At 40.0% G+C, this 25,325-nt stretch overlaps 1 protein-coding gene across 3 annotated transcripts in view; it reads left to right on the top strand.

The window, feature by feature from the left end:
- The window catches only part of LOC140464913 (CUB and sushi domain-containing protein 1-like), a 2,358,623-nt gene that overhangs the window by 1,514,397 nt on the left and 818,901 nt on the right, over positions 1 to 25,325 (top strand). The window lies entirely within an intron of this gene.

Below are 25,325 nucleotides of genomic sequence, written 5' to 3'. Positions count from 1 at the left end.
GTGATAAACTGCAAAATGCTGCACTAGAGGACAATCTGGGATTGTCTTTCTGCATGGATCACATAAAGTTAGCATGCAGGTACAGCACGCAAATTGGGAAATCAAAGATATGTTGGCCTTTGTTCAAAGGGAATTAAATTGAAATGTAGGGAAGTGTTGCTAATAACTGCAGAGGACAGTTTTTTTTCTCCTTTAGTAAAGAGGCACATGCCTGTATTGGAAGCAGTTCAGAGAAGGTCACTGATTCCATGATGGTGATATTATCACACAAAGTACGTTTGAGCAAGCTGAGCCTAAATGCATTGACCTTAGAAGAACAAAAGATGATCTTATTGAAACATAAGTACCTGCTAACAACATGCTACCACCTGTGCCCTCCACTTAAACTGAACATGAGATGTAATTTCTTCTTTGAGACAGTCAATAGTCTTTTCCTTAGTGCGCACCGGAGGTTGGGTCATTGAGCATACTCAAGACTGATCTAGACTGAATTTGATCAACAAGGAAGTTGAGAGTTCTAAGAGATAGACAGGAAAGTGGGAGCCACAAACCGTGACCTTCTGTCGTGACAAAGGCTCAATGGGTTGAACAGCTTACTCTTGCTCCCATTTCCAATGATAGGGCAACAGACCTTTTTAGTCTACCTAAATATTGCCCTTGGTTAAATTACAGTGTACATGCATTATGTTTCTAATTAATACAGATCCAAGTTACCTGACTCTATTTCCTTTCTGGTGCAATGAACTATAATCTTGAATAGATCTGCCAAACAGAAGTATCTGTGCAACAATTCATAGTGTTGAACTTTTTTTTGTTACTGTAGATAATTTAGAACAAGACAAACATATTTACAAGACTGTAGGAGAATGCAAAGTGTTTACTGATCATCTAGACATGGTTAAGGAGCTTTGGGTCAATAACAATTTGTCATTTTTCATGGGAGTTAATAAGCTGACAAGCAAACTAATTAATATGTTAGTTAGTTCCAGGTGGTGTTACATAGGATCAATGGTATAGGAGTTTTTCATTTGGCCCAATCAGTCCTTGATTGTGTTTATGCTTCAGCCTTCCTTTTTTAAGAATCTGAATTCATCACTGTAACATTTGTCATATGTAACCTTGTACCCTGACAGATTACTATGTGGACATGAGAGATGCAGAAAATAATGAGACACAGTCAAAACGCAAATTGAATGCTAATGCTCTCTGTTGAACAACACAGTTCCCCCTTGACAATACTCCTGTCACAATTCACCTATTAGAATGCACCCATTGAAAATGAACCATTAATCACAAATATGTTAAAAGTAATTACAACTACTATTACCCAGTGAGTAACAATGCAACTCTAGGTGCTGTGCTGCAATCATCACACATACCACTCGACTCAAACAGAACAGTGCCAATCTCGGTATTGATATGTAATGAGGTGGGGGAGGGGGTGCAATGGCCTTGTGGTATTATCCCAGGTAATGTTCTGGGGCCTGTGTTTGAATCCTGCCATGGCAGATGGTGGAATTTGAATTCAATAATTATCAGTCTAATGCGGACCATGAATCTATTGTTCATTTTCAGGAAAAAACAATCTGGTTTACCAGTGCCTAATAAGGAAAATGCCATCCTTACCCAGTCTGGCATACATGTGACTCCAGACCTTCACCAATGTGGTTGACTCTTAACTGCCCACTGTGCATTTAAGAATTGGCATTAAATGCTAGCCTATCCAGTGAAACCCTTACCTTGTGAATGTATAAAAAGAAAAAAAACTGTATGGAGAAGAATGCTAATATCAGTACATTCCTAAAGTAGCAAGAATTAGATTTGGCTAAATTTAGGTTTCAAGTGAGTCACATTGTCATTTAGTTAAGTCAATTATTGAAGTATATTCTTGTTTAAAGAACTGATTGTCGTAATCTAGGAATTAAGAGAAGTAAGTTCCACATTGAATAAATTAAAGAAATAAAAGGCAATTGATTATTAATAAGTATTGATTAAGGCTGACATGATAATTCTGACTTTGGTAGCAAAAGGAGGAGGTGCCACACAAAGAAAAGATTCACACTTCAGCTGTCTTCTGCACTCATACATTGCTCCCAGCTCTACTGGAGAGAAAAAACAAACAAGCAAAATCTATTGTGGCTTTTTTTTTGTGAGCACTGGATCATTTTTACATGCCTCACAATGACTATTGCAAAATTACATTTTTTGTAATCTATGAATATTTAAATCCACAGAGGTGAGGCTGTGGGTTGTGTCCCTTGACAGGGTTAACATGGTCAGGCATGGGATGAGAAAAAGTATGGAGTGTGTAGTTTTATTTCATAATCAGAAGGATGAAAATACTAACCTTCTTTACAAAGCCTGACCAAGCAGAAGCCCCAAGCTTTTCTTCTCTGCTTTAACAGATTCTGACTAGGCTATGTAAGATTTCATCGCATCGTTCACCAATGTTCACTAACATTCGATATCATTTTTAAAAAAATAACAAAATGGATCATTGCTGGTGTCTGATGAAAACAGGATTGGGTTTGGATATGATACACCTGGTGGTCAACTTCCACTATTTAGTATTGCTGATTTAAAAAAAAGTTGAAGCTTTTCATCTTACATTCATCACGGCAATTTACAAGAAAAAATTGAGTGTGAGAGAGGACAGTGCAGAATCATTGATCGGTGAATTCTAATTGTTCGAGGTTTTGTTATAGGGAATGCAATGGCTAATGATGACTGGCAGTTAACTGCCAAGCTTTGTTTAAATTTTAAATAAGACAGGTTAACTCTGAATGGTCATGGCATTACCCTGAGAAATGAACCAGATTTTGGTTGTGACCAACTGTTACACTGAAACAGGTGCACGACATGTACATTGTCTTTTTGCTTCCAAAGAATACTCTTATGTATTAATTTTTGTAGCTTCCAGTTCATGCAAGTATGCCATATTAACCACCCCTAATTGATTGTCAGCATAATCTTTCACACTCTGGATTGTGTAACAAATTAATTCACACTTACTCTAATGAGGCACCAGTGTCAAACGAGCCACTGTTAACTATGGTTAATCAATGCTTTTTGAAGAGAATGAAACTTAAAAATGTTAATATACATGTAAATTCATGTAGAACACTTAATTTTGGCTGTGTATAATTATGAATCTTAATCATACATATTTTTAAAGATTTTGTAATGTGTTCACTGCAGCAAAATGTATAGATACTTGACAGCTAATTGCACATTGGTTAGCTGTAAGCCTAAGACAAGCTAGAGATGTATTGGCTCTATACCTTTGAAGCATTTAAATGACAAAATTCTTCACCTGGAATGCTACATTAAGGTCAGATGTTTGGTTCCATCAGCAGTGATCAGAAAATTCCCGAGATTAATTGAGCTGCATAGATGACTTGTCTGCTCGCTAATTTGCTATGCCAAGAGAAGTGGATACATTAGCTTGGATTTCTCAATTCCAAAATTGGACAGATTTCTATTGTGACAGATGACCACCCAGCTTTGTATTTGTCCTATTTTTTGGTATCATGTCTGAAGCTCACACCAGCATCTGTCCATTTTTACTGCTAGAAGTGCTCAAAAGCAGCGAAAATTGCATCATGTTCTTTTCTGGGGTTGAAAAGTATAAGACCATAAGACCATAAGACCATAAGACATAGGAGTGGAAGTAAGGCCATTCGGCCCATCGAGTCCACTCCGCCATTCAATCATGGCTGATGCGCATTTCAGCTCCACTTACCAGCGTTCTCCCCGTAGCGCTTAATTCCTCTAGACAACAAGAATCTATCAATCTCGGCCTTGAAGACATTTAGCGTCCCGGCTTCCACTGCACTCCGTGGCAATGAATTCCACAGGCCCACCACTCTCTGGCTGAAGAAATGTCTCCGCATTTCTGTTCTGAAATGACCCCCTCTAATTCTAAGGCTGTGTCCACGGGTCCTAGTCTCCTCGTTTAACGGAAACAATTTCCTAGCATCCACCTTTTCCAAACCTGGCCTGCTGCGCTTTTCCAACACTACACTTTTCAACTCTGGTCTCCAGCATCTGCAGTCCTCACTTTCTTCTCATGCTCTTTTCTTTTCTATTTTTTCTAGCAAAAGACAGCCATGCAGAGTGCTGGGGATAAAGTAGGGGAGAATTTGCAGAGCCAAGCATTTGGCAACAGCTTTTAGCACATTATGACTGTTTGCTGCCAACCTCCTTGCCATTTTCCTGGATGCTCTTTGACCCAAGAGGCAGTGGATTTCTCCAGAGAATTATTTTCCAACATTTATTTTCTTATAGAAGAGAAAGAGCTGTGAATTAGACTAGTTTGGCATATGGTGCACAGCACCCAATTGCTGGTTCAAAAATCTAAGGAAAAGATGAGGGAAATGTTTGATTTGGATGATTGTGTGATGTGGAGCTGAAACATGAAAGCAGAGAAAAGAAGTCAGACTTCCAGACAGCTTTGAGGCATGGGTTTGGACAAACGTTGATCAAGTACAATGAATAGATGAGAAAAGTAATGAGGAACAATTGGCAATGACACAGAAAGAACAATTTGATTCAAACCAATATAAAAGGACAAATAACTTTGATAGGACATATGCTGAATTGCTGAAAACAGTGTTAGAAGGACAAATGGAAGGAAAACAACCAATAGTAAAGATGAAAAGGATGCTTCAGAGCATATTGACGAATAAGAAAATGTGTGGTAAATTGAAGAGATGAACACAGGACTGTTTGGAGTTGTGAGAATTAAAAATCTATCTCAGATTAACTACCAAGGGTGATAAGCAGTTTTGTCTTAGTGGAAAAAGCAGTCAGTCCCTGATTAATGCAAAAAGCTGCAGAACTTGAGCTCAACTTATCACAGGAACAGATCTTTTCAATGAACAGGAGAGGTATTATTTGTTGGAGTAAGTAATTTCAACTCCTTTCCCATTTACAATCAATAGCAGCATGACTGGGCAGTGCAATTTTACAGTGTTGTAAATTTTTTGATGGTGCAAAATTTCTTGATTGTACAAAAATGTTGCCTTTATAATTGCCATTATCAATGTGAAAGGGAAACTTTTCACCAAATTCTGTCATTCATATCGGAACCAGACTAGGTCACGTAACCTGTCAAGCCTGTTCTGCAATGTAGTTTGATTATGGCTGATCATCTACCTCAGTGCTACATGCCTGCACTATCTCCATATCCCTTGAATTAGTCTCCAGAAAATGATTGTGTTGAACCTGATCAATGATTGAGCTTGTTTGGATCTCTGAGTGGAGACATTTCTCCTTGTCTGAGTCATAAATATTCTACTCTCTGAGATGGTGTCACCTAACTCCAGATTCATTAGCCAGAAAGAAACATCCCATCTGCATCCAGCTTGTCAAGGCCTGTAAAGAAATTTGTGCAATTTTCAATGCGATTGCCTCTCATTTTTTGAAACCCTTGACAACACACTCTCAGTTTCCTCAATCTCTCCTCATAAGACAATCCTGCCATCTCAGGGGTTAGTTGTGTGAACACCCGTTACACTGCCTGGACCACAAGTATATCTTTCACAATATGTTCCTGAATCTTCACTTCCCTAGAAACAGCCATAATGATTTTATGCTCATGTAATCCATTGCTTGATGATAAGAAATATGACTCTAAATGATTGGGGTGAGACCACTGCCACCTCAAGTACCTCATCACCTGTGTGCTGATTAACAGCATGAATTCAGCATTCAAACACTGGGGAAAGTGATCAAAGCTCCAGGCTGATCTGAATGCTAAAATTGAGTTGCACTTCTGTCAACCTGAACCTGGCATGACAGCATTTAAATCGTGTTTCAAAATGGTTGACTGCAGTCCGCCCAGTGGATGACAGGTTAGAATTGGTTGGAAGCACCTTAATCCTGATTATTGTATGTGCAGCTGAACAAATCTACATATCATTATCTGGTGGGTTTGCTGGAATCATCCTTTCTCTGTGTAACGATTTGTAAGGCTTGTTTGATCTAATGTAGTCTAATTGGAAGAGGCTTTTAAATTGAACAAGTTTATTGTATGTTAACTCCAGATTATTGATACGATAGGTATAGCACTGAATCTTTTTGGACAAATGCCTATTTCATTGAATTTCATGGTGGGTTTCTCTCTGAAGGGCATCTCTCGCCATGTCTTGTCAAGCTTACCCTAGCCCTTTGGCACCACTGTTGCCCAATTCCAACTCGATGTTATACGAGCTGCAGAGCTCACCAGACAGCAGGTATCTGCTGAAAGATTGGTATGTCCAGCACCTGTGTCATCTTTAGAAGGCCGCTCCTATAATAGCCCTAAGATCTATACTAGCTCATGTGGAGCCATAGGGCAATTGTGACCCACTCCCCAGACTGTAAAGACACAGATCTCCTGACCAAGAACACCCTGACCAGTTGCCTAACCACAGCCAATCCTTTGTACTAGTATCAGAGGCTGCCCTTAGTGCTGGGATCCTCTGACTGATAGGCAGCTCTGTTGATTTTGGTGAGGATTATTCCTTGAGATTTAGAGATGAGGTTGGTTGCTAACCATGCATGCAGCGTGTCATAGCACAATGCCAAGCAGCAAGATGTATGCCATTTCACAGAGGGCTGTTGATCAAAAAGGCAAGCTGCCTGGTAGTTGTGCGGCTATGCTGATTGCCAAGGCAGGGATGCTGTGACCATCCATGTAGGTGCTAAAAGAGCAAGCAAGCAACCTTTATGTACAGCCTACTCCAATGGATGCCCATCCCTGGGGAGAAAGTGTCCTTATGACAGCCTGTCAATGCCAGTTGCTGGTGCAGCCTGCAATGTGAGCCTGTGCTACCTAAGTGCCCAGTGAGTGGTTTGGAGGGGTGTCATGAGGATCCCAGGGTGTTGGCAATTATTGGATATCAATGTCCATAGATGAGGGATGTGTGTGATCGTGTCTGTGTGGATCATGCACTGAGATGCTGTAGCATTTTCACCAATGTTGAGGCTGTTTGCAGCTAGCGATAAGTTGAAGTCTCCAGTCTTCCATGTGTAAAATTCTTAGTTTGCTTATACAAAGCGGTAGAATAGGAAGCTATATATTACGATTCACAATTAGTAATTCTCCCTAATAGGAGGCTTGTTGTTCCCTGCTGGGTCTTGTTTTGATGACTGGAACTTAGTTAAAAGACACAATGAGTTGTTCCCGACATTGAGAGAGGCCTCACCAGGTATCTGTTGCAATCCAGACAAATTTCTCACTATTACCCACATCATTTAGGTCCTCATAAAATTCCACTTATCGTTATAGAAGATATGCGGAGGACCCAGATCTTACTCCTCCCATACAAGTCCATAAGACAAAATACTTAGATGGTGCTTCTGGGCTTCACTATTAAATCTTCCAGACCCAGACATAAAATTGACAGCATATAATACTCAGGGAGCCTGGGAAATGGCCTCAGTAAAACTATGTGAACTGTTGTACTGAGGAGCAGATCTTATTGCTTTCAGTATTAATGACACACCCTCCTACCCACAACCTGGGAGAAGGTGACACTGCAGAGTTAAATGCAGTGAATATACTGTGGCTATTGGCTTCTTGTGGTGGAGGATATCAGAATATCCCGATGTACCTCTCTGGAGAGGGAGAACATTTCATGACCATATTTGATGAGGTTCCTCGACAGTGCTTTTGGGAAATTTTATATAATATTTTCTGCTTTAGTGTGAGTTTGACTGCTTTTGGGAAACTCAGCAGTATAAGGGAACACAGAGCTGCTGACTCGATAAGCAAGGAATTTTATTTTTGAAACACTTTCGAAACCTGAAGAAACAGGAGCGCTGCATTATCAAAGCAACCTTTGAGCTCCCCCAGGTTGACCTGCAGGTTTTTTTTCAACTTGCAGCTCCCCCTGACTGCAGGATCACTCTCCCCTTCCCTACCATGGCCTTTCTCCCTCCCTTCCCACTTCTGATAGCAGCATCTGAAAACCACCCCTCACCCTTACATAACGAATTGGCATGAGATGATCCAAAGCATCCACAGCAGCGATTTTGTGACTCCCAATTGATGGCTGGAGCTGTCTGTTTAGTTGGCTGCCGAGTGGAAGATGAATCAAAGAGAAAATACTATATATTTTGTTCATTCATGGCCTTTCTCCACCTTCTCTGCAATCCTGTAATGAAGACTGTAGTCTCTGGGTCCTGGTTCAACTCGCGGCTTTCTGTTCAACTCCTGCCAACCTTGTGGTGAATATGTGAAAGTCTGTGGTTGTTTGGCACTTACTATATGCCACGGCCTCTGAACCTTGTTAAATCAACAAGAATAATTTGCCACATACAATGACCCATGCAAGAAAACATTAACAAAAGAGAAAAGATAAATCAAGACTTCAGATGCAGAATGAGGATAAAAGCAAGATAGATGATCTGAATTATTCAAATCATATTATTCCCTGTCTGATCCTGTGTTTGTTTTGCAGAGTACAACGAGCAATTGGTCATAGAGTCATAGAGATGTATGGCATGGAAACAGACCCTTTGGTCCAACCTGTCCATGCCGACCAGATATCCCAACCCAATCTCATCCCACCTGCCAGCACCCGGCCCATATCTTTCCAAACCATTCCTATTCAAATACCCATCCAAATGTCTCTTAAATGTTGCAATTGTACTTGCCTCTACCACTTCCTCTGGCTCTGGACTCCCCAACCCCAGGGAAAAGACTTTGCCTATTTATCCTATCCATGCCCCTCATAATTTGGTAAACCTATATAAGGTCACCCCTCAGCCTCTGACGCTCCAGGGAAAACAGCCCTAGCCTATTCAACCTCTCCTCCAACCCTTGTCAATCTTTTCTGAACCCTTTCAAGTTTCACAACATCTTTCCAACAGGAAGGAGACCAGAATTGCATGCAATATTCCAACAGTGGCCTAACCAATGTCCTGTACAGCTGCAACATGACCTCCCAACTCCTGTACTCAATACTCTGACCAATAAAGGAAAGCATACCAAATGCCTTCTTCACTATCCTATCTACCTGCGACTCCACTTTCAAGGAGATATGAACCTGCACTCCAAGGTCTCTTTTTCAGCGACACTCCCTAGGACCTTACCATTAAGTGTATAAGTCCTGCTAAGATTTGCTTTCCCAAAATGCAACACCTCGCATTTATCTGAATTAAACTCCATCGGCCACTTCCTAGCCCATTGGCCCATCTGTTCAAAATCCTGTTGTAATCTGAGGTAACCCTCTTCGGTGTCCACTACACCTCCAATTTTGGTGTCATCTGCAAACGTACTAACTATACCTCTTATGCTCGCATCCAAATCATTTATATTAATGACGAAAAGTAGAGGACCCAGCACCGAACCCTGTGGCACTCCACTGGTCAAAGGCCTCCAGTCTGAAAAACAACCCTCCACCATCACCCTCTGTCTTCTACCTTTGAGCCAGTTCTGTATCCAAATGGCTAGTTCTCCCTGTATTCCATGAGATCTAACCTTGCTAATCAGTCTCCCATGGGGAACCTTGTTGAACGCCTTACTGAATTCCATATAGATCATGTCTACTGCCCTGCCCTCTTCAATCCTCTTTGTTACTTCCTTGAAGCCTCAAGCTTTATCAGAACATGCAAGGACCTCTAATCGTTAGTAATCAACATCATTATTGAAGCTGTTGGCTCAGATGAAAAATTTCTAGTAATCTGGAAGCTGCCATTGATCTTTTTGGAAAGTCATAAGCTAAAAATAATACCCTTCTGTTTTTGACCATTTTAACCTTCAAACCTGTTCCACCATTCAATATGATCACGGCTGATTATTCAAATCAGTATCTTGTTCCTGCTTTCTCCCCATACCATTTGATCCCTTTAGCCCTAAGAACTGTATTGAATGTCTTGTCAACAGCTTTCTATGGCAGATAATTCCACAAGTTCACCACTTGCTGGGTGACAAAATTTCTTTTCATCTCAATTCTAAGGAGCCTACCCCATTGTTTTAGAATTTGACCCCGAGTTCTGGACCCTCTGGTCATTAGGAACATCCTTGCTGCATTTACCTGTCAGGTTGTGTTAGAAGTTTCTAGGTTTCTATGGGATATGAGATATATTCCGATGAATATAAGACCATGAGATATAGGAGCAGAATTTGGCCATTCACCCACTGAGTCTGCTCCACCATTTGATCATGGCTGATATGTTTCTCAACCCCGTTCACCTACCTTTTGCCCGTAACCTTTGATCCCCTTACAAATCAAGAAGCTACCTATCTCTGTCTTAAATAGACTGTATGAGTTGGCCTCCACAGCCTTCTCTGACGATGAATTCCATTGGTTCACCACCCTCTGGCTGAAGAAATTCCTTCTCAACTTAGTTTTAAAGAGTTGTCCCTTCACTGTGAGGCTGTGCCTTCTGGTCCTCTGATCCAGTGGAATCGATCCAAACTGTCAGTCCTGCTATCCCAGGGATCAGTCTGGCAAACCTTTGCTACACTTCCTCCTTAGCCAGAATGTCCTTCATCAGACAAGGGTACAAAAATTACACACAGTACTCCAGGTATGAACTTACTAAGGCCCTGTACTCTGTTTGTGGTGAGGGTTCATTTAATTATTTGGGAGGGTGATATTTTGCCTTTCCTATTGGGAAGGCTTGTAAACAGATCTTTCGCCTGCTGACAGTGAAGATCCTGAAGTGACCATTAATGCCCACACAAGAACCTCATCCCACCACTCAACTTGACAATTCCAGTGGCATGATGGCTGACTGCCATCGTAGATAAATATGAACTCATTCAAGACCCTTTTTCCCAATATCCTAGTTTATATCAAGTCTCATTTACCCATCACTATGTGCTTAAAGACCTACATTGGATCTATTCTGGCAGATCTGACTTTTATAGTTCTCAATCTAGGACAGAGATTCATTCATCTCCTCAGCCCTCCTACTCTCCTTCAGATCCACAATCTGTCAATAGCTGTGCAGTCTTCTGCAGTTCCACCATTAATGACATTCCCTTCAGTCACTTTATTACTACATTGGATGTGCATGATCAATGCAAGCTGTTATTATGAAACAAATAGTGTCAGGTTCTTGTTCCAAAGAAAAACAAATTACCATCGATACTGGAAGTCTTCCAGAAAAAAACGAAAATGCTAGAAACATTCAGCAGGATTGGCAACCTGAATAAGAGATTAACACAATTTATGTCCTGAGGTTTTAACATTTTGAGATGAGCCTCAGGATGCAGGAGATTTCCTGATATTATGTAGGCATAGAGGTGTACAGCACAGAAAACAGACCCTTTGGTCCAACTCGTCCATGCTGACCAGATACCCTAAATAAATCTTATCCCATTTGCCAGCATTTGGCCCATATCCCTCCAAATCAATTCATATACTTATCCAGATGCCTTTTAAATGTTGTAATTGTATCAGCCTCCACCATTTCCTCTGATGGTTTGTTCCATACATGCTCTACCCTCTGCATGAAACAATTGCCCCTTAGCTCTCTTTCCCCCCTCACCTTAAGCCTCTAGGTTTTGACTCCCCCACCCTAGGAAAAATACCTTGTCTATTTATCCTATCCATACCCCTCCGGATTTCATAAACCTCGATATGCTCATCCCTCAGCCTCTGATGCTCCAGGGAAAACAGCCCTAGCCTATTTAACCTCTCCCTGTAGCTCAAACCCTTCTACCCTGGCAACATCCCTGTAAATCTTTTCTGAATCCTTTCAAGTTTAACAACACCTTCCCTATAGGAGGGAGACCAGAATTGCACACACTATTCCAAAAGTGGTCTAACCAATGTTCTGCACAGCCACAACTTGACCTCCCAACTCCTAACCTCAAAGCTCTCACCGATAACGGAAAGCATACCTTCTTCAGTATCCTACTTACCTGAGATTCCACTTTCAAGGAACTCTTGAGGATATGGGCTTCTGGGATATAGGACAAGATGCTGCACAAAATGGCTTCTAAACTAAACTAAATTGCAAAAACAGCTACAGACAAAATGGTTCCCTATATATGACTACAAATGCTGAAAGCTATATAAATAACTAACTACTAAAACCACCAGCATGAAGAAGTAGATAACATGAGGAAGTACTAACCAATTTGCAGGCTGCAAGATGAGGAAATACTAACCACGTTTGTAAGCTGCAACTTCATAGAAGAAATACTAAACCACATTTTGCAAGCTGTGAAAAGGTGACATAAGCCACTACACCTTAATCAATATCATTGGTTCAAATTACTACCCATGAAGTAATTATAATTATTCATTGGTTCTAACTATGCGATCATGCTCCATATCTGATCATGATAAATGTATTTAAACCTTATGCAAACTCTGTAAGGTTGTTGGATTCTTTTGATTGCCAATAAGTTTTCCTATGTCTGGGTGAATCAGAGTCTGCTAACCCAGTGCTGTAACATGCAATAAACAACTGCATGTTGGACAAAGAGTCGCTTACAGCTGTGTTAATTGACCATTGTGGAACCGAGTGACTTATAGATCCTCCCTATGAACCTGCACTCCAAGGTCTCTTTGTTCAGCAACACTCCCCTGGACCTTACCATTGAGTGTATAAGTCCTCTCCTGGTTTGCCTTTCCAAAATTCAGTACCTCACATTTATCTCAATTAAACTCCATCAGCCACTCCTCAGCCCAGTGTCCCATCTGATCGAGATCCCGATGTACTTGGAGGTTACCTTCTTTGCTGTCCACTACAACTTGAATTTTGGTGTCACCTGCAAACTTACAAACCATGCCTCCTATGTTCACATCCAAATCATTTATATAAGTGATAAAAAGCAATGGACACAGCACCGATCCTTGCGGCACTCTGCTGGTTGCAGGTTCCAGTCTGAAGAGCAACCCTCCAACACCACCCTCTGTTTCTACCTTTAAGCCATTCCATATCCAAATACTTAGTGCTCCCGGTATTCCATTGATCTAATCTTGCTAACCATTCTACCATGAGAAACCTTGTCACATGCCTTACTGAAGTCCATATAGATCATGTCCACTGCTCTGCCCTTATCAATCCTCTTTTTGTTACTTCTTCAAAAAGCTCAATCAAGTTAGTGAGACACGATTTTCCATGTATAAAGCCATGTTGACTATCCCTAATCAGTCTTTGCCTATCCAAATCCATGTAACTCCTGTCCCACAGGATTCCTTCCAACAACTTGCCTACCACCAATGTCATGTTCACTCTCTACAGTTCCCTGGCTTTTCCTTACCACTTTTCTTCAATAATGGCTGACTTCCAGTCTTCTGGCACCTCACCTGTGGCTATCGATGGTACAAATATCTCAGCAAGGGGTCCAGCAGTCATTTCCCTAGCTTTCTACAGAGTTCTCGAGTACACCTGATCAGGTGCCAGGGATTTATCCACCTTTATGCATTTTAAGATATCTAGCACCACCCCCTTTATAATATGGACAGTTTTCAAGATGTCGCTATATATTTCCCACATTATCTATTTTCCATACCCTTCTCCACAGTAAACTCATTTAGTATCTCCCTCATCTCTTGTGGTTCCACACATAGGCAGCCTTGCTGACCTTTAAGGAACCCTATTGTCTCCCTAGTTACCCTCTTGCCCTTAAAGTATTTGTAGAATCCATTTAGATTCTCCTTTGCCCTATTTACTGAAGATATCTCATGTCCCCTTTTTGCTCTCCTGATTTCCCTCTTCAGTATACTTCTGCCTTTATGTTCTTCTTGGATTCACGCGATCCCTACTGTCTATACTTGACATATTCTTCCTTCTTTTTCTTAACCAAGACCTCAGTTTCTCTCGTCACCCAGCATTCCCTACACCTACCAGCCTTGCTTTTCACAATAACAGGAATATACTGTCTCTGGACTCTCGTTATCTCATTTTTGAAGGCTTCTAATTTTTTCATTGTCTCTTTACCTGCGAACAATTGCCCCCAATCAAATTTTGAAAGTTCTTGGCAAAAACCATCAAAATTGGCTTTCCTCCAACTTAGAAATTTAACTTTTAGATCCGGTCTATCCTTTTCCACCACAATTTAAAACTAATAAAGCAGTGGCTCCAAAGTACTCCCCCATTGATACCTCAATCACTTGCCCTGCCCTATTTCCCAAGAGTGGGTCAAATTTTGCACCTTCACACCCACATAGTGAATCAGAAAATTTTCTTGTACGCACTAAAGAAATTACTCTCAATTCAAGCGCTTACCTCTGTGGTTGTCCCAGTCTATGACTGGAAAGTTAAAATCTCCTATCATAACCACCCTATTATTCTTACAGATAACTAAGATCTCCTTACAAATTTGTTTCTCAATGTCCTCCTGACTACTGGGGTGGGGGACAAAATACAATCCCAATCAGATGCTCAGCCCTTTCTTATTTCTCGGTTCCACGCAATTAGTTCCCTAGCTTTTCCTTTATAGGTGGTGCTCATCCCTTTCTTAATTCTCAGTTCCATCCAATTAACTTCTGTGGAGTATTCCCAGGACTATCCTCCTTAAGTATAGCTGTAAAGTTATCCCTTATCAAAAACACCACACCCACACTACTCTTGCCCCGTCTCTATCCTTTCTATTGCATCTATACCCTGGAATATTAAGCCACCATTCCTGTCCATCCCTGAAGCATGCCTCTGTAATTGTTATGGTATCCCTGTCCTATGTTCCCAGTCATGCTCTCAGTTCACCTGCCTTCCCTGTTAGGTCTCTTGCATTGAAATAAATGCAGTTTAATTTATCAGTCCTACTGCATTCTCTGCTTTGTTCCTGCCTGCCCTGGCTGTTTGACTAGCTTCTTTTCCCAACTGTACTAGTCTTAAACTGATCACTTTCCTCACTATCTCCCTGGGTCCCAACCCCCCACAACTTAACAGTTTAAATCTCCTGAGCAGCTATAGCAAATCTCCCTGCCATAAATGAGTCTCCTTCTAATTCAGATGCAATCCGTCTTTCTTATACAGGTCACTTGTACCCCTGAAGAGATTCCAATGATCAATGAATGCAAATTCTTCTCCCTACAACAGTTCCTCAGCCATGCATCCATTTGTTCCATCTTCCTATTCCTACCCTCACTACCTCTTCTCTTGCCTGCTTGTTAGTTCCAATGTGTACAACATCCTGCTGGTCCCTCTCCCCTTTGAGCATATCTTACATCCTCTCTGAGATATCCTTGATCTGGCACCAGGTAGGGAACACACCATTCTGATGTCTAGCTGTTGGCTGCAGAAACATCTTTCTATTCCTGTGACTGGAGAGTCCCCTACCACAATCAATTGTTTGGAATCTGACATATCTCTCATTACATTTGAGGCAATCTCGGTACCAGAACCCTGGCTGTCAGAGCTACATTCCCCGAGACTCCATCACACCCTACGGTTTCCAAAGCAGCATACTTGTTTGAGCTGGGGATAGCCACAGGAGATTCCTGCACTACCTGCCTCCCTCTCCTACCTTTCCTGGAGTACAATTATAACATTTAAAAGGCATCTGGGTGAGTATATGAATAGGAAGGGTTTGGAGGGATTAGGGCCAAATGCTGACAAATGGGACTAGATTTATTTAGGATATCTTGTCAGCATGGATAAGATAGACTGAAGGGTCTGTTTCATTGCAACACATCTCTATGACTGTGTGATTCAAAATAATGGTTTGAAGTATTAACACTGCTGTCTCACAGCACCAGAGAACCAGGGTCTGATTCCTGCCTTGGATGACTATGTGGAGTTTTCATGTTCTCTCCGTATCTGGGCGGTTTTCCTCTGGGTGCTCCAGTATCTTTCCACAATCCAAAGATGTGCAGGTTAGGGGGATTGGCCACACTAAATTGTCTGTAATATCCAGGAATACACAGGCTAGGTGCATTAGCCAAGTGAAATGTGAGGATATGGAGATACGATAGATGGCCTGAGTCTGGGTAGGATGCTCTCCGGAGGGTCACTGCCGACTCAACAGGCCAAATGGTCTCTTGCTGCACAGTAGGAATTCTTAGCTTCTAAATCTGCTGTAAACTTCCTGCTTTTCACACTCTGTAGGAAGTTTTCTGTTCCTGCAAGGCTGAAGGTTACAATGTTGGGGAAGCCCAAACCATATGACACTGAGTAAAATTGAGGTGATTAGCCCAAATGCTAATTTTTAATGGAGAAAAATTAAAGTTTATTTCTGTGAGCACACTGCTCATCACAAGAATTAGATGGAATTTGTTGGTGTCAGTTGCATGGAACTTTTAGGACACTCTGCCTGTAGAAAAGTGTGTGGCTAATCTGACTTCCATGGTTGAGCTGATATTTCCAATAAATGATCAACATCACTCAAAGGTGCAAATTTCAAATACTCTGTACCAAAAATGGCCATTCTTATAACCTCAACTTGAAGTTTCCCTATTCTATTCGTAATTGCTATGGATTACGTAGGATAATGAGTGGCGCCTTTCATAATGTGTTTTAGAGAAAACAATCTGCTGTTCTCTTCTGTAATTTTCATGGAATTACTTGTGCTAATGTGTTTAGAGAGTAGAAGCTGTCAGTCCCTTATATCATTTTCTCTAACCGTAAGCAGCTGAGAAAAAACTACCTCAATGCTGATCACTTGAGGTCTTGGTGTCCTGGGATATGATGCTACTTTAAGCAAATTGTATTAGAATCTGAGTAATGTGGGGAAGTAGATTAAATTGTCAAGAAGGCCTATTGAAAGGGGAAGTGTAAATCCATTCAAGCAATAACTAGATGGAACAGACAATATTGATAGAGATGATTAGAAGCACAGTCATTGGAGTTGATCAATCAAAACAGGCCAGCTTTGTAAGCTCTGATGATTATTTATAACTTCTATTAATTCTTGCACATTTGGTTGAGGTTGTTGAGATTACAGTGGCGTTGGGTTTTCATGGCAGAAACTCAGCACAGTTTAAATTTGTTATGAGAAAGAAAGATGTAGTCTGCAAAGAATAGTTTTGGATTTAAGTGAAGGTAGATTACATTAAAATTGAAGACTGGGGAACAGCTAATTGTGTGAATATTTACAGCAGAACAGTGGGAGGTGATGAAAAACAAGACGGGAAAAGTACAGACCTGACATGTTCCCTTTTTAGGGTGAAAAGTATGAACAACAAGCCCAGATAATCCTGGAAGTCTGGAAATATTCAAGACCAGATAAGGAGGAAAAGAGAGATTTCCATGTTGAACAAATCACATCAATTCATCCATCCCTCTCTCCATTCTATCTCGGACCGTCTTTTCATCTCAAACATCCTATGCCAACCCCGACCCATTCTTGCCTTCAGCATGTCTCCCATCATTCCTATCCCATCTTTCTTGAAAATGATCTCTCAAGATTGTGTAGCTTTGTTGTTATCTTCCTTACTTTCTTCCCAAAAAATTTGTTCTGCTTGAAACACCTCACATCGTTGTTGGCAGCTGCACATGTATCAAATGCTGACATTTTCCACACTGTCCACGTGTTCCCCCATTTTGCAGATATAACCACCAAATAAACCTATCTAAATGCCCCTAATATTGACCAACTGAACAGTTCAGACAGATAAAAAACTGATTGTAATTATGGATGTTCTCAGAGTTTTCTACAAGGTGGGCTTCAGAGGCTGGTTTTGCATCTTTGTCTTGATTTTACACCATATCCATCTTATCAGTGAACACAATCAAATAGATCATTGCAACTATATGTGAATGAATATGGCTGATGGTGGTTTTTCAGTGATCTATGAATATAGTCAAAGAATAACAAACCCATTTTTAGGTCTGAGAGTCATCATCACTTCATATGATACCGGCTGTTGGAATTTGAGTACAATTGCTATGGACTTGTGAATGACAGTGCTGATGACAATTTCCTCTCAATGTGCAGTTTCTTCAAGCTTAGTTTTCTTTTGTGAGATACTAAGCTGTAGTTTCATGATTTGATGTAAGATCCTCAATCATTTTTTTCTTTCTTTGAAGTACACTGTATTCATTAAGAATTTTGTGATTCTAAAAAATGTAAAGAGTGACATTCTTAGAGAATACAAGTGAGAAAGGACATCCCTGTGATTTTCCTGATCTTTATGCTGTGACAATATGTAAGAAGTGCGGTGGAATGTAACTATTACCACAAAGTGTTTTTGTTGTAATTGACCTACCACCATAGTTTCCAGTTCAAACATTGTTCTTCGGACAATAGTCTCACCAATCCCATGATTGTACCACATGATTTCATCAATGTGCTTGGTTACTGTAAGGGAAGCAAAGATCTACACTGCACATGATTGGCCATAATAATATTCAAGTTGTTAAAAGATGATTTATAATAATTCGGCATGTCCATCCCTGGTCATTAACTATCCAAAACATCTTGTAAGCTCATGTAATTCACTTCTCCAAGATGGAATGTTTGAAGATGGTCACCTGAAAATGCAGCCCAATAATGTTTTCAGTGAAATCGAGCCATAAAATTCACCATTACACATCTTTAATTTCTATGCATACATTATGACACTAATTTTAAATTGCATTGCTCAAAGTCAGGGAACCATGCATGCAAGGGGTTTAACTTTAAAGCTGTCACTTCCCATCTTCTGATTAATGTCTTCCTGGCTGAACCAGGGAATTATATCAGTGGTTGGGAAACAGTTGGAGAAAATTCTGAAGGAGAGAATTAATCTCTACTTGGAGAAGCAAGTTTGATCAGGGATAATCTTGTACAGCTTTGTCAGAGGGAGGTCATGCCGAATAAATTTGATTGAATTTTGCAGTGGTGATCAGATGTGTAGATAAGGGTAGGGAACTTAATGTAGTTTATGCAGATTTCAGCAAAGCCTTTAACAAGGTCTCACATGGAGTTCAACTTGACCTTCAGATACCCAGCTTTGGCAGCTTTGTTGCCCTTTGTGCATATACCTTCTGCTCTCCTGACAATATCACGGTCATTCAACTCCCTCCACAAAGTCTCAAATTAGTCAAGAAAGCAGTGGTCAATCTCAATATTCTACTTATTTATTTTGCAAACAAAGGCACAATCTTACTCAATTATTGCAGGATTACTTAGAGCATGGCTGGATACTGTAGTTTTACACTGAGTAAACAGGAGGGTAGAGCTTGCCCATGAGATGGTGTAAAAAATATTGATGAGTTGCCAGTCCATTTTATATCCGTCCTGATTTTTATTTCCATTGACAATAACTATGTGTTGTCTGATCACTCACCTATTTTACATTATCACCCTGTCAGATAGTACCCAAATCTAATCAGGAAAAAGAACTTGAATGCATTATTTTTAAGAAAACAATTTGATTTTCAAATTGGTACTCTCATGTCAATGTTGATCCAAATTATAACTGTGTGCTTGTGATAAATAGTTAAATCCATACTTTGACAATATGAACAGGTTCTACTGTTTAACATAATCCTGATGTGAACCTCTCGGTGTTGGACTGGGGTGGACAAGGTCAGAAGTCACATGACACCAAGTTGTCATCCAACAAGATGCTAAACTGGCCTTGCTCCATCATTTTTTTATAATGGGAAGGATAAATGGATATGCTTGATCTTTCCTCTCTATCGTATTAAATAGGAGTAATTTGAATAACCAGTTGGTATGACGATAATGTTTTCTTATAACATCTTTTAATCGATGCATTGTCATTTGGCTGTTGTAAAGTAACATAGTCTAATACAGTAAGATTATACATTGCATTATAATTTTCACATCTGTTTCATGAGAATAGATCACACAGTTATGATAAATTAGCAACAAATATAATCATTATTCAGAAATAGTACATCTTTTCATCACAACATAATCCAGCGTGCACAGTTTTTAAAAAAATATTGTTTGCCCAAGCCCCCATACCATTTTTGGGGTTGCACACAGTTCTATTTGTTGTGATGTCTTGACTTTAAAAGCAATAGTAACCCCAGAACCAATAACTTCTCACTTTTTGCTTTCATATTTTTCTTTTTCCTGTATATTCCAGGACACACTGTATCACAAGCCTAATGCTAAACTCAAATCTTTGGTTTTAATCTCATGTGAATGGATCATTAGTTTCTATTTCATTCAGTCCATCGATTTTCATGTACTTATGCAATGACTCTGTGAAAGTATTTTTTAAGACATCCATTTCAAGGAAAAACTTAGACCGTACTTGTGAACAACTAATGAAGAATTCATTGTTTATTTAGAATTCTTGAGGGGAGGAGGGTGTTGAGGTTTATTGTAATAATATGCAGCAAAACAAAAGAAAATCTTGTTACAGTAATTTTTTGCATAACTGAGTACATTAATATCAACAAAAAATAGAGAATAACCTAATTCAAGCTGTTATACTTCTACAATCTTAACTTTGTTGTGAACAGCAGTGTTAAGGCAGAAATTTTAAAAATTCACGAGGAGAAAGTGAGGACTACAGATGCTGCAGATGTGGCTCACAAACCTCATTCCTAATGAAGGGCTCTTGCCTGAAACATTGATTCTCCAGCTCCTCGGATGCTGCCTGGCTGCTGTGCTTTTCCAGCACCCCACCCTTGAGTTAAAAGATTCAGTCCAGATAAAACAGAGGGTCAAGAAATGCTTATCAAACTGGGAGTCATTAGTTGTGGGATTCCCTAACATAAATGTATTTCTGATGTGGAGGTCCTAGTGTTAGACTGGGGTGGACAAAGTCAGAAGTCACACATCACTAGGCTTTGGTCCAACAGGTTTATTTGAAATCACAAGCTTTCAGAGCGCTGCTCCTTCATCAGGTGAAGGAGCAGCACTCCCAAAGCTTGTGATTTCAAATAAACCTGTTGGACTTGACAAATGTATTTGCAGTAGATTCCATACAATTTCTCAGAAGGAATTCTGTCATTGCTTGAACAAGAGATTGATTAAGGGGAATGGGAGTTGGAGAGAGATTGTTGAATTTCTCGACCCCAGCTGAAGAAAAGCCCTCTCTCTCTTCAAGTCTGTCTTCACATTATCATTTATGGGTTTAATGTCTTGAGAAATAAATTCTGCTTTTCTACTCTTTATGAAAGTGAATAACCTCTCATTTCATGTGCATTGTATTCACAGCTACCACCTTGTTGCTCACTCACAAACTTGTGTACAGAGGAATCTCGATTTTCCAGTATTTGATTATCCAAATTTCGATCGCAAGGTCCTGATGCTTGGCTCTGTTATCTGGCATTTGATTATCCAACAAAATATTCACCGTCTGTTTCGTTTGGATAATTGAGGTTCCTCTGTACTTCTTTTTGCAGCCTATCCTCACAAGGTGTATTCAGACCTTGTCAAATGCCTTTGGAAATCCGAATATGGTATAGCCCTTTATTGACCATTCCAACCTGAAATATCTTGAATTAATTTCTGAAACACAATTTCCCTCCTAAAAACAACCATGTTCCTAAATGACCTTGCTGACAGGACCCATGAAAGCCAGCAGAAATATGAGGGAATTTAAATTCTCCTTGCTTGGTAGGAAAGGAGTGGACATCTATTAAAATAGAGTAACTCCCTCTCCTGCTCCATTTCCACCTAAACATTTCAAACCAGGAACTCATCAATAAATGCAACCTGGAGACCCAAAACCACTCTGATGAAAAACAGTCAGAGCAATTACTAAATCTTACATACATAGGGAATAGTTTTGGATTTCTGCAGCACACAGGTAATGAGGACTTTGTATAAAATTTTGTATAAAATAGCTTCTTTGTAGGTTTTAATCTAGTGTGCTTTTATAGTTTACTTCAGTAACACAATTTGCCCTTTTCGCTATCCCTGTTTCCTTTCCTATTGGAATTCTCATCAGTGCTTGCTCCCCACTAAGTTGCACTGAGTATAACTTTCTGAAATTTGTCTCCTTTTTGCTGATTTCCAGTGGATCTGAATTCATCAAAACTGTGATTTTAAAAATTTCCATGAGCTCTTTTCAAATCTCTCTGCAACTTCTACCAGTGCAGTCCTATTGTGCTCTCCCCATCCCATAATTTTATTCACTACTCTGAAACTCATAGGGTGTAAAACTGTAAGACTTAGAAATGAACATCTTGGTTTTATTGGAGCTCCATTTTGAGCTTTATAGGACAAGTTAGACCAGTGTGTGTCATTCACGAGGTTTTACTGTTTGTTTTCCTTCTGGGATGTGGAAGAACCTTGAGCATTGAATCATTATATTCTGAATTTCTGAAAGTCTATAAGATTGCCAGATTCAACAGCATTTTCCAATGCTTTCTTGCTACCTATCTTTTTACGTTGAACCCTTCCTTGATTTTTCCTTTTTGAGACTGACAATAAACCGAAGAGAAAGTAGTTGTCTCATCCTTTCAATGTTGGAAGATGCTCAGCTCAGTTGCCTAATTCTTTATATGCAATACTGTTATTACAACAATGATGCAAAATATGTCAAATAAAATAAGGTTTGCCAAACTTTATCAAAACAATGGTAGAATCCTTTTCAGAATCACTGGTGCAGTGAGTTGTGGTCATATTCTTTCAATTTCCCATGGACATGAAGCTTCCCTGAGAATATTGCCTGAAATTCTCTCTTTATTGTAACCTACTGGGCAAGACTGATGTGAGTAGCTTAATGGCCTAGGATTAGGAAATTTGACTCACATAGTACAACAAGTTTATCCGATTTGGAACTTGAAAAAAATCTGTTTTGTTTCTCGATGTGCCAGTTCCTTTGCCCATTTGTCTTCCTTTACTCAGTGTGAGTGTACTGTTCGAATTATATTGATTATCCATTGGTACTTCACTGAAAAAAGACACATTTTTCAACTGAGAGTCTTAACACAGACTATCAACAAATTATTTCAACTTCAGAAATGGAGAAGAATCATCATAACTGAAACTGGTATCTAAGTAATCCCAATTCCATAAGAGTTTTCCAACAGCCTGCCCTTCATTGTTCATATCCATCTCTCCTGACTCTTCAGATCTTTATTTGTCTGTTTTCTGACATCCATGCCTTCATCCTAGAATTCCTATAAATCGTGATGACAATCCTTCATGGTTCTCTCCTTACCATTCTTTATTCTATCCTTCCATTCTATTCTCTCTGTGGAACTGTTCTCTCCACTGCCATTTCTCCACTCCTGTCTTAATGTCCTCATAGTTTTTTCATGTTTGAAATTGTCTCATTCGACTGAGGTGTCTTGAGATCTCTACCCACTCCTATTCCACTCTCATTCAAGCTATCTAGCCACCCTGTCTACTTTGCCTTTGTGAATGCGCACTGGAGGAATAAAGCTGGTGCTGAGAACTCAAAGTTGGATTCCATGAATCACCTTTGCGGATTTTTTTTCCCACAAGAATGGAATACAGTTTCAGGGGTCCATACTCTCTGTCGTCATTGCACAAAAGTAAGGTTTGAAGTTTCAGTCATGGAGTCATAGAGTCCGATAGCACAGGGACAGGCCCTTTGGCCCAAACTGGCCCATGCCGACCAAAATGTCTATCCACTCTATCCTCATTTCCCTGCACTTGGCCTGTATCCTTCTAAAGTTTCAGCTTGCATCCTCTATAACTATTGGAAGATTCTTCAAAGTATTATGTTCCCAGCTGATGGCACCACTGGACAAGCCAGGGTTCAGGACAAAATCTGGCTTGTTAGGTCAAGTTTTTCTTTCTAAATCTGGACCACTCGGTGGTCACATAGTTACAAGAGGAGAAAGTGAGGACTGCAGATCAAAATCGAGAATGTGTTGTTGGAAAAGCACAGTAGGTCAGGCAGCATCCAAGTAGCAGGAGAATTGATGTTTCGGGCATGATTGTCAAGAATGTCTTGCTGGAAAAGCACAGCAGATCAGAAGCATCCGAGGAGCAGGACGATCAATGTTTTTGGCTGGAGCTCTTCATCAGGAATGGCTGATGAAGGGCTTATGCCCGAAACATCAATTCTTCTGTTCCTCGGATGCTGCCTGACCTGCTGTGCTTTTCCAGCAACACATTCTCAACATAGTTACATGAGGTGGAAAAGTTTCTTTACCAACATAACAGAAGCATATTACACCAAAGAAAGACAAAAAAGAAACAAATCCGACTATTTAAATATAGAAAAAATAATTGGAAGAACTTAAAAGACACTGCAAGATCAGATTTTTTTAACAATATTCATTACAGAAAGTATTGTTCTCCATCAAATCTTTAAAATTTGACTTAACTGATTCTGTCCAGTTCTCTCTTGTGAACTTCCATGAAAAAAACTCACAAAACAGAATCTTAGACTTTCTCAGCATCTAATAGCCAGCAAGTTAGTATGCAATTTCCTTTACTTTGTCCTGTACTCTAAGAGAGAAAGAATATTTACTTTTGACCTCAGTCAGGTTACTTCAAAAACTGTACTAAAATATTCACTCTCTGTTTCCTAAGCTAAATTTAATTTTTGATTATTCTGAGCCGAAAACTAGCAAATGGCCTTAAATATTTACCTTGCATGTCATAAACCACCTCAGTAACAACAATATTACATTAACTTTCCAGGGCTCCATGCTCTCTGACATAAACCTCCATCATAGATTGGATTGAAATGTAATAAGTTATGTCTTATCTTTATGTTTAGAAAGTTGTAAATCTTCTCAATACCAAAAGTGATGCAAAAACTGTCGTCATTGCACAATAGTAAGGTTTAATTTTCAGTCATAGAGTCCTATGGCACAGGGACAGGCCCTTTGGCCCAAACTGGCCCATGCTGACCAAAATGTCCATCCACTCAATCCCCATTTTCCTGCACTTGACCTGTATCCTTCTAAACTTTTCTTATCCATGTATTTGTCCAAATGTATGTCAGCTGTATGTTTAATTTTCTAAATAGCTCTACCCATCCCTCTCCACCCCTAACTTCAGTGGACCTCATTAGATCACAGAATCACTAACGTTTTGTGATGTAGAAAATGACCATCCTGTCCAACTGGGGTAAAAACAATGACAGCAGATGCTGGAAACCAGATTCTGGATTAGTGGTGCTGGAAGAGCATAGCAGTTCAGGCAGCATCCAAGGAGCTTCGAAATCGACGTTTTGGGCAAAAGCCCTACATCATCCTGATGAAGGTCTTTTGCCCGAAACGTCGATTTCGAAGCTCCTTGGATGCTGCCTGAACTGCTGTGCTCTTCCAGCACCACTAATCCATCCTGTCCAACTGCCTAACATTGGCTCTTCCAATGAGCGTCATTACCTCGTGCCATTTTTCAACTTTCTTTGCCATGCCCATGTTCATTAGTTTTTTATCTAAATAATCACTGCCCCTTTGAATACTCAATAGAGCTGAATTCCACAACACTCCCAGGCAGTCTGCCAATACCCTACTGTCTGAGTGAAAAAGTTTTTTTTCTGGAATTACACTTGCTTCTTTATGAATTACTTAGATTACTTAGATTACTT

Source organism: Chiloscyllium punctatum, chromosome 3 (assembly GCF_047496795.1).
Source record: "Chiloscyllium punctatum isolate Juve2018m chromosome 3, sChiPun1.3, whole genome shotgun sequence".
In the NCBI taxonomy this organism is placed as follows: domain Eukaryota; kingdom Metazoa; phylum Chordata; class Chondrichthyes; order Orectolobiformes; family Hemiscylliidae; genus Chiloscyllium; species Chiloscyllium punctatum.
The sequence above is the reverse complement of the archived record's forward strand: the minus strand, read 5'-3'. Positions and strand labels throughout refer to the sequence as shown.